Here is a 13,506-nt window from a genome sequence, read left to right as displayed (position 1 = left end):
AATTGTGTAGATATGACTTCTTCAAAATAATTTCTTCATCTCTTGTTTCATTTGGCAATGTTTGACATTTTTAAAAATATTGTTGTATATTCTTAATTCATAATAATGTTTAAGATTATGTCATTGCTTTAGATCAAGTTTTTTTGGAAGGTAGCCATTTGAAATAGATTGTGCCTTTTGAAATAAAAATATGCTGTGCTGATTTTACTTTTACAAGTTAAACATAAATGAGATCTGAGACCATGTACAAAACATGATAATTATGCAAAATGCTTACTCAAACTTAAAAACCAATGTTATACTTATAATAATTATGCATATCACATTTCACACAAGTTATTAAAGCACTGGATATGCCACAATTATATTTCTAAATTGTAATACACCAACCTGAGCGAGTGCAAAAACAAAGGCTTAATATCGCTATAGTAAAACCCCCAGTTACAGAGCAATGCTGGCAATGTGGATGGTCCATATCCCGGGTCCATATACAATCAAACACATAGCACTAAACCACAGACAGACAACTCCCAATGCAAGCAAGCAAACCATTTGTATTATATCTGTAGGACATAATTATTGATAGTGAACTTTACTGTAACAAGTCCCCAAGAAAACTCCGGTATTATTTTCACCTAGGCTGCTAACAAGCAGAAATTGATACTTGGCAGTTTCTTTTTTTTCTATACACTGTGCCTGAACATAAATTTGTTGTGTTGTCAAAGTTGGAGCTACACCAGAAATGCCGGTAGCTTTTAAATAACATTTGCTAGCTGTGGCCGCCGCATCATTTGAGTAGACTAGACCGTGAAACCAGAGGGATTGATGTCGGTTGAAACGATTTTCTAGGAATAAAGTTCATTTGATTTGGGTCCTCTTTCTGTTCTGAATGTTCCGATAGGGTCCGACAAATTGAATTGCTTCGAGAATTATCAGAGCGTAGCATAGAAATCAGAACACATCCGATTCCAATTGGTGCAAAGCAGGGCATTCTTTGTAGCCAGGATTCAAAAACTGTCCGTCCACAGTAGACCCGATCTGGGATTTAAGCTTCCAAAGAGTGCGCCACTGCATGGCGAATTATGTCCATTCAATATTTCACAATATAAAAATGGCCACTGTAGGCCTACTATGTGCAACTGCGATTATGCATCAGAATTTATCATTTCTAGAAATTATAAGTTGTTGAGTTCACAAAATTTTATATTTTTTAAAGGATATTATACTAAAGGCTTACAATTCTCATTGGGGATTTTGCGTTATGCATTATTCAAGCTAAAACTGCATGTAGAGAACAGGGTAGGGATTTATTTGTCCAGGAGTACAAATACATGTAAAAAGTTAGCCTATGTGATCAATTAGGCACCTTTAGTGTACCATAATTGTTGTTAATGCACAATATCGGCCTACTTAGTATGATATTAAACCATGGACGATTAAACTTTAAAGTAATGGTGTCTTTATGATGAATGGAGATATAAAGGACAGGAGGGTACCAGTAACAGCATGGAACTTAGAAAAATATCAATAATATGTCATAAAGTAGGCATAGAATTCAATTATCACCTGATAATAACGTTGTGCTACTACATCATCATTTTGACAAATTTATTGAAGTACTTAAACACAATGTAATGCCAAAGTAACACCCAACACCCACCAGCAATATAATAATCATCGGTTTCTCATGTTTATTTTTTTATTTTTTGAGCTTCTGAGTATAATTGTGACCATGCAGGTGTGTTTTGTTGCCGGCTATAAGCAGAAGAGCCAAATTGTGCCATATACCATGCAGTAGCAGCACCAGGATGAGGGAAATTCCTCCAATCTTGTGCTCCCTCACTTTCCCCTTCCCTCAGTCACATGTCACATACATTTCCACTTCTGAGGCAAAACATTACTAGTGCAAACACTGATTTCCAATCTTTTTAAGGACAAGATACCCAAACCTGAAAATATTTCAGATGCATCATGACTGCATGAGCAGATTGTGGCCCATTCATTTAATACTGGCCAAGGTGCACATCCATTTTCAGTCACACATGACGAAAGGAAACTGACTTAGCTTTCCCTTCCTCGACATCCTATGATTTCAATAGATACGGTAGATCTTCTAGTGCTGATGGTCATTTGCTTTGGAAGTACTAGTAGTGGACACAAGACTGCAGCCAGCCAGACCCCAGTCAAACCTTGATCCTGGCAATATGTGATGACCATGAGTCTGTCATGATACATGGATGACCTGAAGCAGTGTCCTTACTGGGGACATATCATGATGACCAAATGACCACTCATCATGATGTCCAGTACATCTGTCAATCATTGTGACACTGCTACCCAATGACAGTCCATCAACAGTGTCATTAGTCCATAGTTGTAGGGATCACACCATGCTGTAGAGATGGCCAGACAAATCACACTGACCACTGATGGACATGCACTACATACCAATGGGTGGGGTTATGACTGATGACCATTCAGGTGGCCTTGCTTGACCTAAATGCACTTGACCTATAGCAGTGAGCACAGAAAAAAAGCAGCAAAGCTTGACCATACACTTGACCAGGCTAAACTGGTTAAATTGACCATCAAATGGTTATTTGAAGTACATGCTCAACCAGTTAAATTGACCATGCACAACACATATTGATCATTTGGAGTGCAATTTGTGTGGCTGATCAGGCGGCGGATGACATGATCGCGCCGGCAACTCGTGAAACCGCCCGGCCGTATGGCATTTTCCATATACTCGGTTAGTTTTGTGGGGTTCATTATCGAACCCCAACGGTTTTAGCTTGTATTTATATTATTTATCAACATAGGCCTATTTGTTTGTGATATTTCAAGCGCTTTTAAAATTTCAAAATAATCCCATTCAATTACACGGTTGACGATGAAAATTTACTGAATTTAGGGACTGCACGTCATACACCACCTGTGGCTGATAGCTTGAATATAATTTGCTCTTACCTGAAAAAAACACACACACACCAGGCATCCTAGATCCCAAACATGCACATCTATCATATCACAGTTCTTTAACCCTAATACATTTGTACATTCACTGAATGACCTTTGAAAATGTGGGTACAAAAACTCATACTCTGCAGCTTGAAGTCATATTTTGCACACTGATTGTTTAATTGAGGTTATTGAACTATGCCATTTGGATGAGGCTATTGTTGTTCATAGTGAGGGTGTCTCTGAAGAGCACATGCGAATGGATCTTAAATTATGCGACATTTTGATGTTACAATTACGATGCACCTGTTAGCACATTACGATGCTTCTTTCTTCTCGTAACCATGACAATGTCCCATTTTGTAACACCTCGACATTCCTGATACATTCATTTTCTCTCAGGTTCATTTAATCTGTGTCACCAACACCTCATAGGTATGTCAGCCTCATGAGAATCAGATCAGTTCCATAAAAATAAAAACCACATAATCATTCCCATATGGAATCCAATTCTAAGTTCAAAAACATAAATAAGACCATAATTTGTCCTCTTTATTGTTCATCTGGCAAGGTGGTTCTGGGGAAATGTATCTTTGTTTAAAGGGCACATATAGATTTTTTTTGGTTAGATTTAAAAGCCAAATTTGGACAAACCTGGTATAACTTGAAAGAAAAATCAGATTTTTCAAATAAAGAATCAGATTAATCAATTTGAGAAAATTGCTGAAAAATGGCCTGCCCCCCCCAGCAGACCCGGTGCCCACCATTGGCCACCAATCATGGTCAGTGCCCCCCCCCCCCCAATGTGATAACCCACGCTACGGCACTGTTTGTAGCGAATACAGATGGTCTTCATATGGGAGCAGGGAGAGAGGCTAGAATTGGCTGAGCTGAACATTGGCTGAATTTGGTTTTGCACAATGAGACAATGCACATTCACCAGTTCACCCCTAACTTAGAATAAGTTGAACCATTGGCAATTAAAATGATTAAGAATTACGCTAATTCACAGCAGTTATGCTCCTTTAACTAAATGTTATAAACTTCAATTAAGGCATATAAAAAGTATGTCAATCTGCATATAGGATTATTAGTATGTGGTCAAAATCAAATCCAGCTTTTTTGACAGACATAATTTCCCTGTCTAATCTGCAGGAGAGTCTGACTAATAGGCATGCTCACCTTGACAGTATGGCTATAAAACCTAATAATATCAAATATTATGATATGACTTGTCCCTAAATGAACTTTATGAGTGTGTATATAATATGCCAAAATATTGGGATATGTCTCTCCTACCTTGAACTAGCAGTGGTGATGACATGGGGTAAATGCCCCAGTCAGAACTCTTGCCCCCCCCTGTTTCCCCCAGTAGAAACCCAAAATTCGAGAATATCCACTTTTTATGGCAATTTTGCACAAAATTTGTTGATTTTGCCCCCACCCCCAAATTCACTTTGCCCTTCAATACCCCAATGCCCCCCCCCCGCCTGAAAAAAATTCTTGGCACCAAAATGTTATCTATTTTTTCATCAACAAACCTGGATGTTAGGTTTGCCGCGCTTTGTTAATTTTTCAAACAATCATACCCATAAAATACTTGGGAAAGTTTCTTATGCTTCATAATTCTTGAGTTTATCTCATTTCCCTTCTTTATTGATTCCATTCTGATATTCTTCTCACAAAACACTCCAAACACACCCAAAAATGTGGTGGTTACATTTCCTGCCTTCAATATACTCAAATGTTACGGATATTCTGTATTTCAACACTAAACTAACAGGACTCGCTAGTTTGCCTAATAAATAGCACCTGCGTACCCGTAGTAATGCTAGCATGCAACCACGGCGACAAAAACGGTAACCGTGACGATAACGCAGTAGAGTTGTCACATTTTATATCATGCATCATCTAGTAACATTAGAACGGGGCCGGTTCATAGTCAAACTTGGAATGTTTCATTATGTTCGGTGTTTAACTCGATATATTTTATTTTGCTACGACTGCTCACCGTTTCAGCGAGTCTCATTCACTATGGTTAGCTGCATGTCGTGTGTATAAGGCACTTGACGCAACAGTCCTTGCTTTCAGTTCACGTAAAAACAAAATCCGTAACCAAAGTGGCACAAACAGTGAATGCAATTTGTAAAGGTATGAATTGAAGAGCATCCAGTGAGACGCAGATGAATAAATCCTCACTAAGATTCATATTAGTATTGAAATTCAATGGTTTTGACTTTTTTTTTTTGCATGCTGCCCATATAGAGGTCTTTGACATAAAAAGTTTTGAGATATTTTCTCAAAATATCAAGAGCTATCTTAAGAACCACTGAACCAATACTAGGCTTGTTTGTACTCATTTTTATGCATTTTTCATGCTGATTCCAAATATGATCATTAACATAATTATATACAACTCTGAAAGTGTAAATTTTTTAAAGAAAATTTGAAAACTGTTGTCTGCATTCGACACCCGTGCGGAGAGAGTTAAAAATGTGCAGTAGTGGTTAACTTGGTGAAAATGTTTTTGACTTGGGTTTAGATGGTTTGCAGTAGTTCCCGACTTCTCATAGCCATTAATTTCACAAATGAAGTTTGCTTGGCAATAAACTTTAACGTTCACCTTGATACAAATACAATACAGCAGTACATTACTTGTCCTTCCCTAGTGTTTTAAATTTCAACAGCTATCCAAAAGACTTTCACTATCCTGAACATATTTCTTGCTCCATTCTTAATTGATTTCCACACTATAGGGAAACATGTATCCTGGCTACCAACCCATACACTAGGAGCCACAACATGCTCATCTATCAGGGCACAGTTCTATAACCCCAATACATTTGCACATTCATTGAATGACCTTTGAAAAATTGGGTACAAAAACTCATACTCTGCAACTTGAGGTCAATTTTTGCACTATGATTGTTTCATTGAGGTTATTGAACTATGCCATTGGGATGAGGCCATTGTGGTCCATAGTGATACCGGAAATGTTGGATTTGGAGACGAAATTGATGCAGGAGCAGTTGATGATAGTTAGGGAATCATATCATAACCGTAACTGGGTGATGGTAATCTATACAAATACACAGGCCGGGGAAGAATGGAATATTTTTCATTCGTTATGCAAGGCATGAATTGACCATCTTGTATATTATCTTGGATCATTGGGATGGGAGGATTACAAGGAAATGGGAGTTTGATACCGGACATGTTTTGGAAACCTAATGGGGATGGGCTGGATTGTATATGGGTAATTTGTGTATATTTATTTACTTTGGTCGTTTTTAGAAGTTTAATATTGTCTTACTTCCCAGGAATCTTGTAAGAATCTCACAGGAATATTTATGATAACAATAGTGCACTAATTTGCATGTTGCATGGTTCGCAAACAGTTTAAGGAGAATCAAAAGTACACACTAAAAACTACGGGGTTATATTTTCCGTGGTCATTTTGAATTGACCACGTTTGGGGTTGTTTTGACCCTTCAAGGGGGTTGTACTGTTTTAATTTGACCACATTTACGAGGTCATTTTAGCCACGATTTAACGTGGTCAAAAACTTAGTGGTCATTTTGCCGATACCGTCGCGCATTGATATCAGTTTCAATCTTCCGCTTTGAAAATCTCAATTCATAAATGAGTTTAAACATGAGCTGCAATTAATGTTTGTTGATTAATAAATAAAACTAATTTTTTGACGAAGTTACCCAATTTGTCAACTTTATAATGACTTGCATTTCGAACTATTTGCACACACGGTGTGCATCGGCTCACGTGGTCACATCAGCGCCATATTTGTTCTGATTGTGCAGCTCAGCGGATTGTCGTGTGTGCTTGTCTGCATGATGGAATATGAAAAGCTAGTTGAAAAGTGAGACTGCAAGGATGCATAGACCCTTGTCTATGCACGCAGATTCATTCCAATTTCATGCTGTCGTGGCTGGTGTCTTGGTTGCAGTTGTTATAAGCTTATATCATGTAAGCTTATAATACGTGAACTGTCATAGGCGATGACTGACTGTGAGTGTGATACACAGATGCATTTTGCAGTTTGCTGTTTATGTAATGCTTTCTCTGTGCAGAAACACACTTATGTCCTGGTGGGACCAGCATGACCATAGGCCTACTAAAAAATCCAAACAACCCCTAAATGTGGTTATTGAGTAACCCTATAAAACAACCCTTTCAAATGGGTCATTTCATTTGACCCCGAAATGAGGTCATTAAGTAACCCAATAAGGCAACCCTTTTGAAGGGGTCATTTCATTTGACCCCGAAATGTGGTAATATTTTGACCCCAATGGGGTTACTATTTGACCCAAATACGTAGTCATTGCAATGACCCGACCAATGGGGTCAAAATGACCCCGTTAGTGGTATGGTGTTTAGTTGATAACTATGCTGGGGTCAAAAATGACCCCGTTTGGGTCATTTTTTGACCCCGTAGTTTTAAGTGTGTAACTCCCTAGTAATACCCCCACCTATATTACATCGATGGTTGAATTCAATTAACATGATTAATAACAAAAGTTTTAAGGTACTCAATTATAACCAGGTTAGGTGAGGCAAGAAATTTTATCAACAAGTTACAATTATCTTCAACCTGAGTTAGGAACTTTATCACCAAGTTACAATCATCTTCAACCCAAGTTAGGAACTTTATCACCAAGTTACAACTATCTTTAACCTGAGTTAGGAACTTTATCACCAAGTTACAACCATCTTCAACCTGAGTTAGAAACTTTACCACCAAATTACAACCATCTTCAACCTGAGTAAGGAACTTTTATCACCAACTTTAACAGTTTCTATACCCAACCACATTTTACATGAGCATACATTTTTAACTTGTTTGTAGCCAAGTTTTACCAACCAACTAAGCATTTTAACCTGGACTTCATAAACATTTTTCCATATTAAGGGAGGATTTCGTGATCCTAGCATCCTCTTTTTATGACATTTTTCAGTAGATATCCACGAAAAAAGCTTGTTTCCAAAATTTCAGTTGATTCCGATTCTGCGTTATGAAGTTATGCATGATTATGTGTATTACACTGCTCCATAGACAATGCGTTGTAATTTCGTTCTGGTGCACCAGAACGAAATTCAAATTTCACGATATCCTTGCAAAACGAATTAATCTGCAAGAAATATTTTGTACATAAACATTATGTAGCCAGAGGTATCCAGTGGTGTAAAAATCTCAACTTTTTTTTTGAAAAGTGGGGGGATGAGGCTGTGGATCACGAAATGCCCCTTTAAGATTGTGAGTGCTATTTCCGTGCACCAAGTTAATGTGTTTTAATGTGAACCAACCACATAATCTCCTGGTTTATGATACCCTTATACCTGTCTGTGGCTTGTCGGAGGGTAAGAATTAAACCATTAGTTTACCCCTCCTACCCCTTCCCTGTTCTAAAACCATACTCGGCTGGACTAAATCAGTAATAAAGGAAGTCTATTTATACACTGTGACCCGCCATCATGTTTTAATATTGATGAAACAAAGTTCTGTTGTGTTATAACCACATTCAAGGCAGGTCCCAATATAACCCTTCAGTAACGTCTACTTTATTATCACAGCAGAAAGAGCCTTAATCCACATTCTCTGCTTCTTATTAAATTTGCGATCTTTTGATCAATTAATTTGATAAAACTATACATAACTTCCCGTTATGGTTTTGTGTGTGGATGAATGGATACTGCCAATTTAAACCTTCTTATGGTTATAATATTGATCTAAAGCTCTCAAATTTAAAATTAATGGGGGGAGGTCACAACTTTAATACACTGTTAAAATTTTTTTACCCTACCATGGTAAACCCGGGGGTAAACCAGGATCTGTGGAATAACTGCGGGACTTCCAAAAAGTGGACCTTTATCAAATAAAATGTACGCTTGCACAGATTTTTTTTGTAAAGAGGACCCAAACTCCCTGAAAATTGCTTTTGTGAACTCTTTGAAATATAATCAAAAAGTGGACCCTTTGCCCATTTTCCTCCCACTTTTGAACCTTTTAATTGGGACCTCTGTGCACCCAGGCAGTATTATTAATATTATTGGTATAAGCCTTATGCAAACTTTTTTGATCAGCATGCAAATTGTTATTAATTACTTCTGGCCAATTGATCAAAACTAGAGTAAAGGTCATTGATCGTCATCAACCCACAGACAACAATTAATTGTAGGGGCAGGACTAGGTATTATATGAGATGAAGAAATCAAGAAATATTTGCAATCGGTATGTAATTGGTACGTACTGAATGAAAAGGGGGGCTTCAAGCCACAATTATAGGTTATGCAGTATATGTTTTAGATTCATAATTAAATCATATTTGCTTATATGGCCTATATTTGAACTGAGATAGAATGCTTATGTAATGCAGGGTTAATGTAATTGCCTTGCTATTGAAATATTACTTCATTCAATCCATTCAATATTAATTAACTCTTCCCATGCGGGTGTCCATTGCAGACAACAAAGATTTATTTTTTCAAAATTCAAAAATTTCAGATTTGTAAATTTCCATGACCATATTTGGAATCAGTATGAAAAATGTATTAAAATGAGTACAAACAAGCCTAGTATTGGTTCAGTGGTTCTTGAGATAGCTCTTGATATTTTCAGAAAATATTTCAAAACTTGGCTTTTTTATATTGAAGCCTATGGCTAGCACACAGAGCATTAACGATATTCCCTTTGATGACTTTTGGTCTGAAAGATATAGACAGTGGAAGAATCAGTGAAAAGATTTGGCACTTTCTAGCCAATCTTTAAAACACATAGGACTTTTCAATTTTTTTTACAAAATTTTTAAGATTTATTACCAAATTTCATCCTTACGTACATTCTTGAATATGAATAGGAAATCCACTTTTAACACTGAAATATATAGACATGATTATTAATTTATTATATGCAAATTTAATTGGAGAAATATTATTTGCAATTACCATATTTTCTCATATTTTATTTATACAATATTTTCCAGCGCTCATTAAATTTTCAGTAAATTGACATAGACATTGCCCTTCACTAATATTTACCAAGAAAAATGTTTTTGTACAACCTAAATGCCAACCTATCATTCATAAATATACAAAATATGAAAATTGAATTATGAATGGGAAATAAGATTTGAAATCACCTGTTTAGAGTGACGATAACAGAGAAGGTTGTGGAGATGAATCCAACGATTATTGACGACTCAAATGATGGACGGTTGTCAATGCATCGACTTCCTATCAACACCTGGTTGCCAGTTCAGCCCTATACTGTCACTAGGATCCACAACATGCTCATCTATCAGGGGCACAGTTCTTTACCCCAATACATTTGTACATTCATTGAATGAACTTTGAAAATTTGTGTACCAAAACTCATACTCTACAACTTGAGGTCAAATTTTGCACTATGATTGTTTAATTGAGGTTATTGAACTATGCCATTGGGATGAGGCCATCGTGGTTCATAGTGTGTGTGATATAGTCAAGCTTCACACTCCCTCTTGTAACGATTTTTCAGTAAGCTTATAAACATTTTTAGTTAAGCTTATTTATTTATTAGCACAAAAAGCATTTTATTTCCCATTAGAGTAAACCAACTCACAATGGATGACAGCTACCTTAATTACACCCTTGTGATTGATACCGGAGATTCCTCGCACGCATCTGCGCGTAATTGTTTATTGATTACGTTCCCTCCTCTATATATGCGACGATCGTGCAGCTTTGGTGTTGATGATGGAAGGGATATTTGTATACACCGGAAATTAGGTTAAATAAACCTCTTTATATTGCTTATTTATTATGTCATTTTGGGTTGTTCATGATATTTTGTTTTTTGGATTGGGTGTGGAGTAGGGGTGTAAGACAGGAATGCATTAAATATAAGACACTACACCCCCTCCCCTACCACTTAACATTTTATGTATACATCAAATTCAACACAAATATCAATCTATATCAGTTCTCAATTTTCAATTTTCAGGCTAGCCCTTAAGCTGCCCCTTTGCCCAAACTACAAATACCGGTAAAATATTCACATCTATTTCCAGAGATCAATTTGCATGACAATTTCTGTAGGCGTCTCATCAAGCACTTGAAAATATCCAAAACGTGCTAAATGCCAAAGTTTAAAATTTTCCACCGAATAATCAATATGATGACAAGAATTTTTTTTATCGTTGTGGAAAGAAGAATTTATCGTTCGTGGTTGCCTGCACCTGGTTCTATGACGAGAACTAGCCAACATAACACTTGTTTCAGCAATTGGTCTTCCTGTATACATCAAGTGCTACATGGATGATGAGTTTTTTAGGCGGTAATTGGGTACCGATGAAAAGTTTCTGTCGTTACGGCACGTGCCGATGAAAAATCATCTTGCCTGCCTGCATGCACGCCCGTCATGTTTGGAATGAAGGGAATGAGTTTAAGGCTAAGTAGGTGCTGAGGAGATGTTCTTTATAGCGTGATTGAAAAAATATGCTCATCTTTCAGGCATAGCTCACTGCAAGCCTGTGTGCTATGGGTTGAATTAACTGTGTGGTGAAATGAAGGGATGAGAATGAAAAGATCTTTGGTGATATAAAAATACTTATTTATTACTTTGCAAAAAATTAATGGATGCGTTTTGGACTGGAGCCCCTTTTGCCGCGCTGTACTTTAGCCGCCTCTTATAATTACTTTATACCAATCATACTATAATTAGGTCAGCATTTAAATTTTGTACTTCAGCCAAAGCCAGATAATCCAAGTTATTCTTTCAAAATTATAGATAAATTACTATATACAACAGCTTTATCAAAGAAATTTTGATTTGTTTTCTCAATATTGGGAGTATTAAACCTCTACTTACTATAATTGCACACAATGAACCAAAATGATCTAACGTCCAATGACATAGTTCAAAACCCTCCTTTAACTATCCAAGCTCAAAATTTGACCTCAAGTTGCAGAGTATGAGATTTTGTACCCAAATTTGAGAAGGTCATTCTATGGATGTACAAACATATTGGGGTTAAAGAACTGTGTCATTGTAGATGAGCATGTTGACTGCTCAGTGAACACACTAAAAACTACGGGGTTATATTTTCCGTGGTCATTTTGAATTGACCACGTTTGGGGTTGTTTTGACCCTTCAAGGGGGTTGTACTGTTTTAATTTGACCACTTTCACAAGGTCATTTTAGCCATGACGAACGTGGTCAAAAACTTAGTGGTCATTTTGCCGATACCGTCGCGCATTGATATCAGTTTCAATCTTCCGCTTTGAAAATCTCAATTCATAAATGAGTTTAAACATGAGCTGCAATTAATGTTTGTTGATTAATAAATAAAACTAATTTTTTGACCGAAGTTACCCAATTTGTCAACTTTATAATGACTTGCATTTTGGAACTATTTGCACACACGGTGTGCATCGGCTCACGTGGTCACATCAGCGCCATATTTGTTCTGATTGTGCAGCTCAGCGGATTGTCGTGTGTGCTTGTCTGCATGATGGAATATGAAAAGTTAGTTGAAAAGTGAGACTGCAAGGATGCATATAGACCCTTGTCTATGAACGCAAATTCATTCCAATTTCATGCTGTCGTGGCTGGTGTCTTGGCTGCAGTTGTTATAAGCTTATATCATGTAAGCTTATAATACGTGAACTGTCATAGGCGATGACTGACTGTGTGAGTGTGATACACAGATGCATTTTGCAGTTTGCTGTTTATGTAATGCTTTCTCTGTGCAGAAACACACTTATGTCCTGGTGGGACCAGCATGACCATAGGCCTACTAAAAAATCCAAACAACCCCTAAATGTGGTTATTGAGTAACCCTATAAAACAACCCTTTCAAATGGGTCATTTCATTTGACCCCGAAATGAGGTCATTAAGTAACCCAATAAGGCAACCCTTTTGAAGGGGTCATTTCATTTGACCCCAATGTGGTAATATTTTGACCCCAATGGGGTTACTATTTGACCCAAATACGTAGTCATTGCAATGACCCGACCAATGGGGTCAAAATGACCCCGTTAGTGGTATGGTGTTTAGTTGATAACTATGCTGGGGTCAAAAATGACCCTGTTTGGGTCATTTTTTGACCCCGTAGTTTTAAGTGTGAAGGCGGTAAGTGCAATTGCTGCCCTGTGAACATTTTGCAATTTACACACAGTATATTGTACTCATCTACACATGGTAGCTATGTGTGGCAGCTATTGCACTTACCCACTTCTGGCACTGAGCAGTTAATGTTTTATTTCCTAGTGTCAAAATTTTCTTGTTTTTTTTCATTGAAATTTACAGCATGTCATTTGCAGTCAAATAAACTGTGTGTACAATACCAGTGCCATTCATTCACATAAACTGCATAGCGTTACTATGACAACTCGCAAAGCAACAGAACGCACAACAATACATATCAAATTCTCATGTTTAATTCCACAGACAGAACAAGACAATGAAAGATGCTAGATTTATTTTGAAATAATTTTTCACAACAAAAAGTGCACGGGACTGACCTACATTATTTTCTCAACTAAGCATT

General features: G+C 37.0%; 1 protein-coding gene across 1 annotated transcript in view; it reads right to left on the bottom strand.

Annotated features, from left to right (window-relative positions):
* Window positions 1-13,506, bottom strand: part of LOC140142990 (semaphorin-5B-like) — a 404,016-nt gene that overhangs the window by 325,738 nt on the left and 64,772 nt on the right.

Source organism: Amphiura filiformis, chromosome 20 (assembly GCF_039555335.1).
Source record: "Amphiura filiformis chromosome 20, Afil_fr2py, whole genome shotgun sequence".
Lineage (NCBI taxonomy): Eukaryota > Metazoa > Echinodermata > Ophiuroidea > Amphilepidida > Amphiuridae > Amphiura > Amphiura filiformis.
This window is presented reverse-complemented; position numbering and strand designations above follow the sequence as displayed.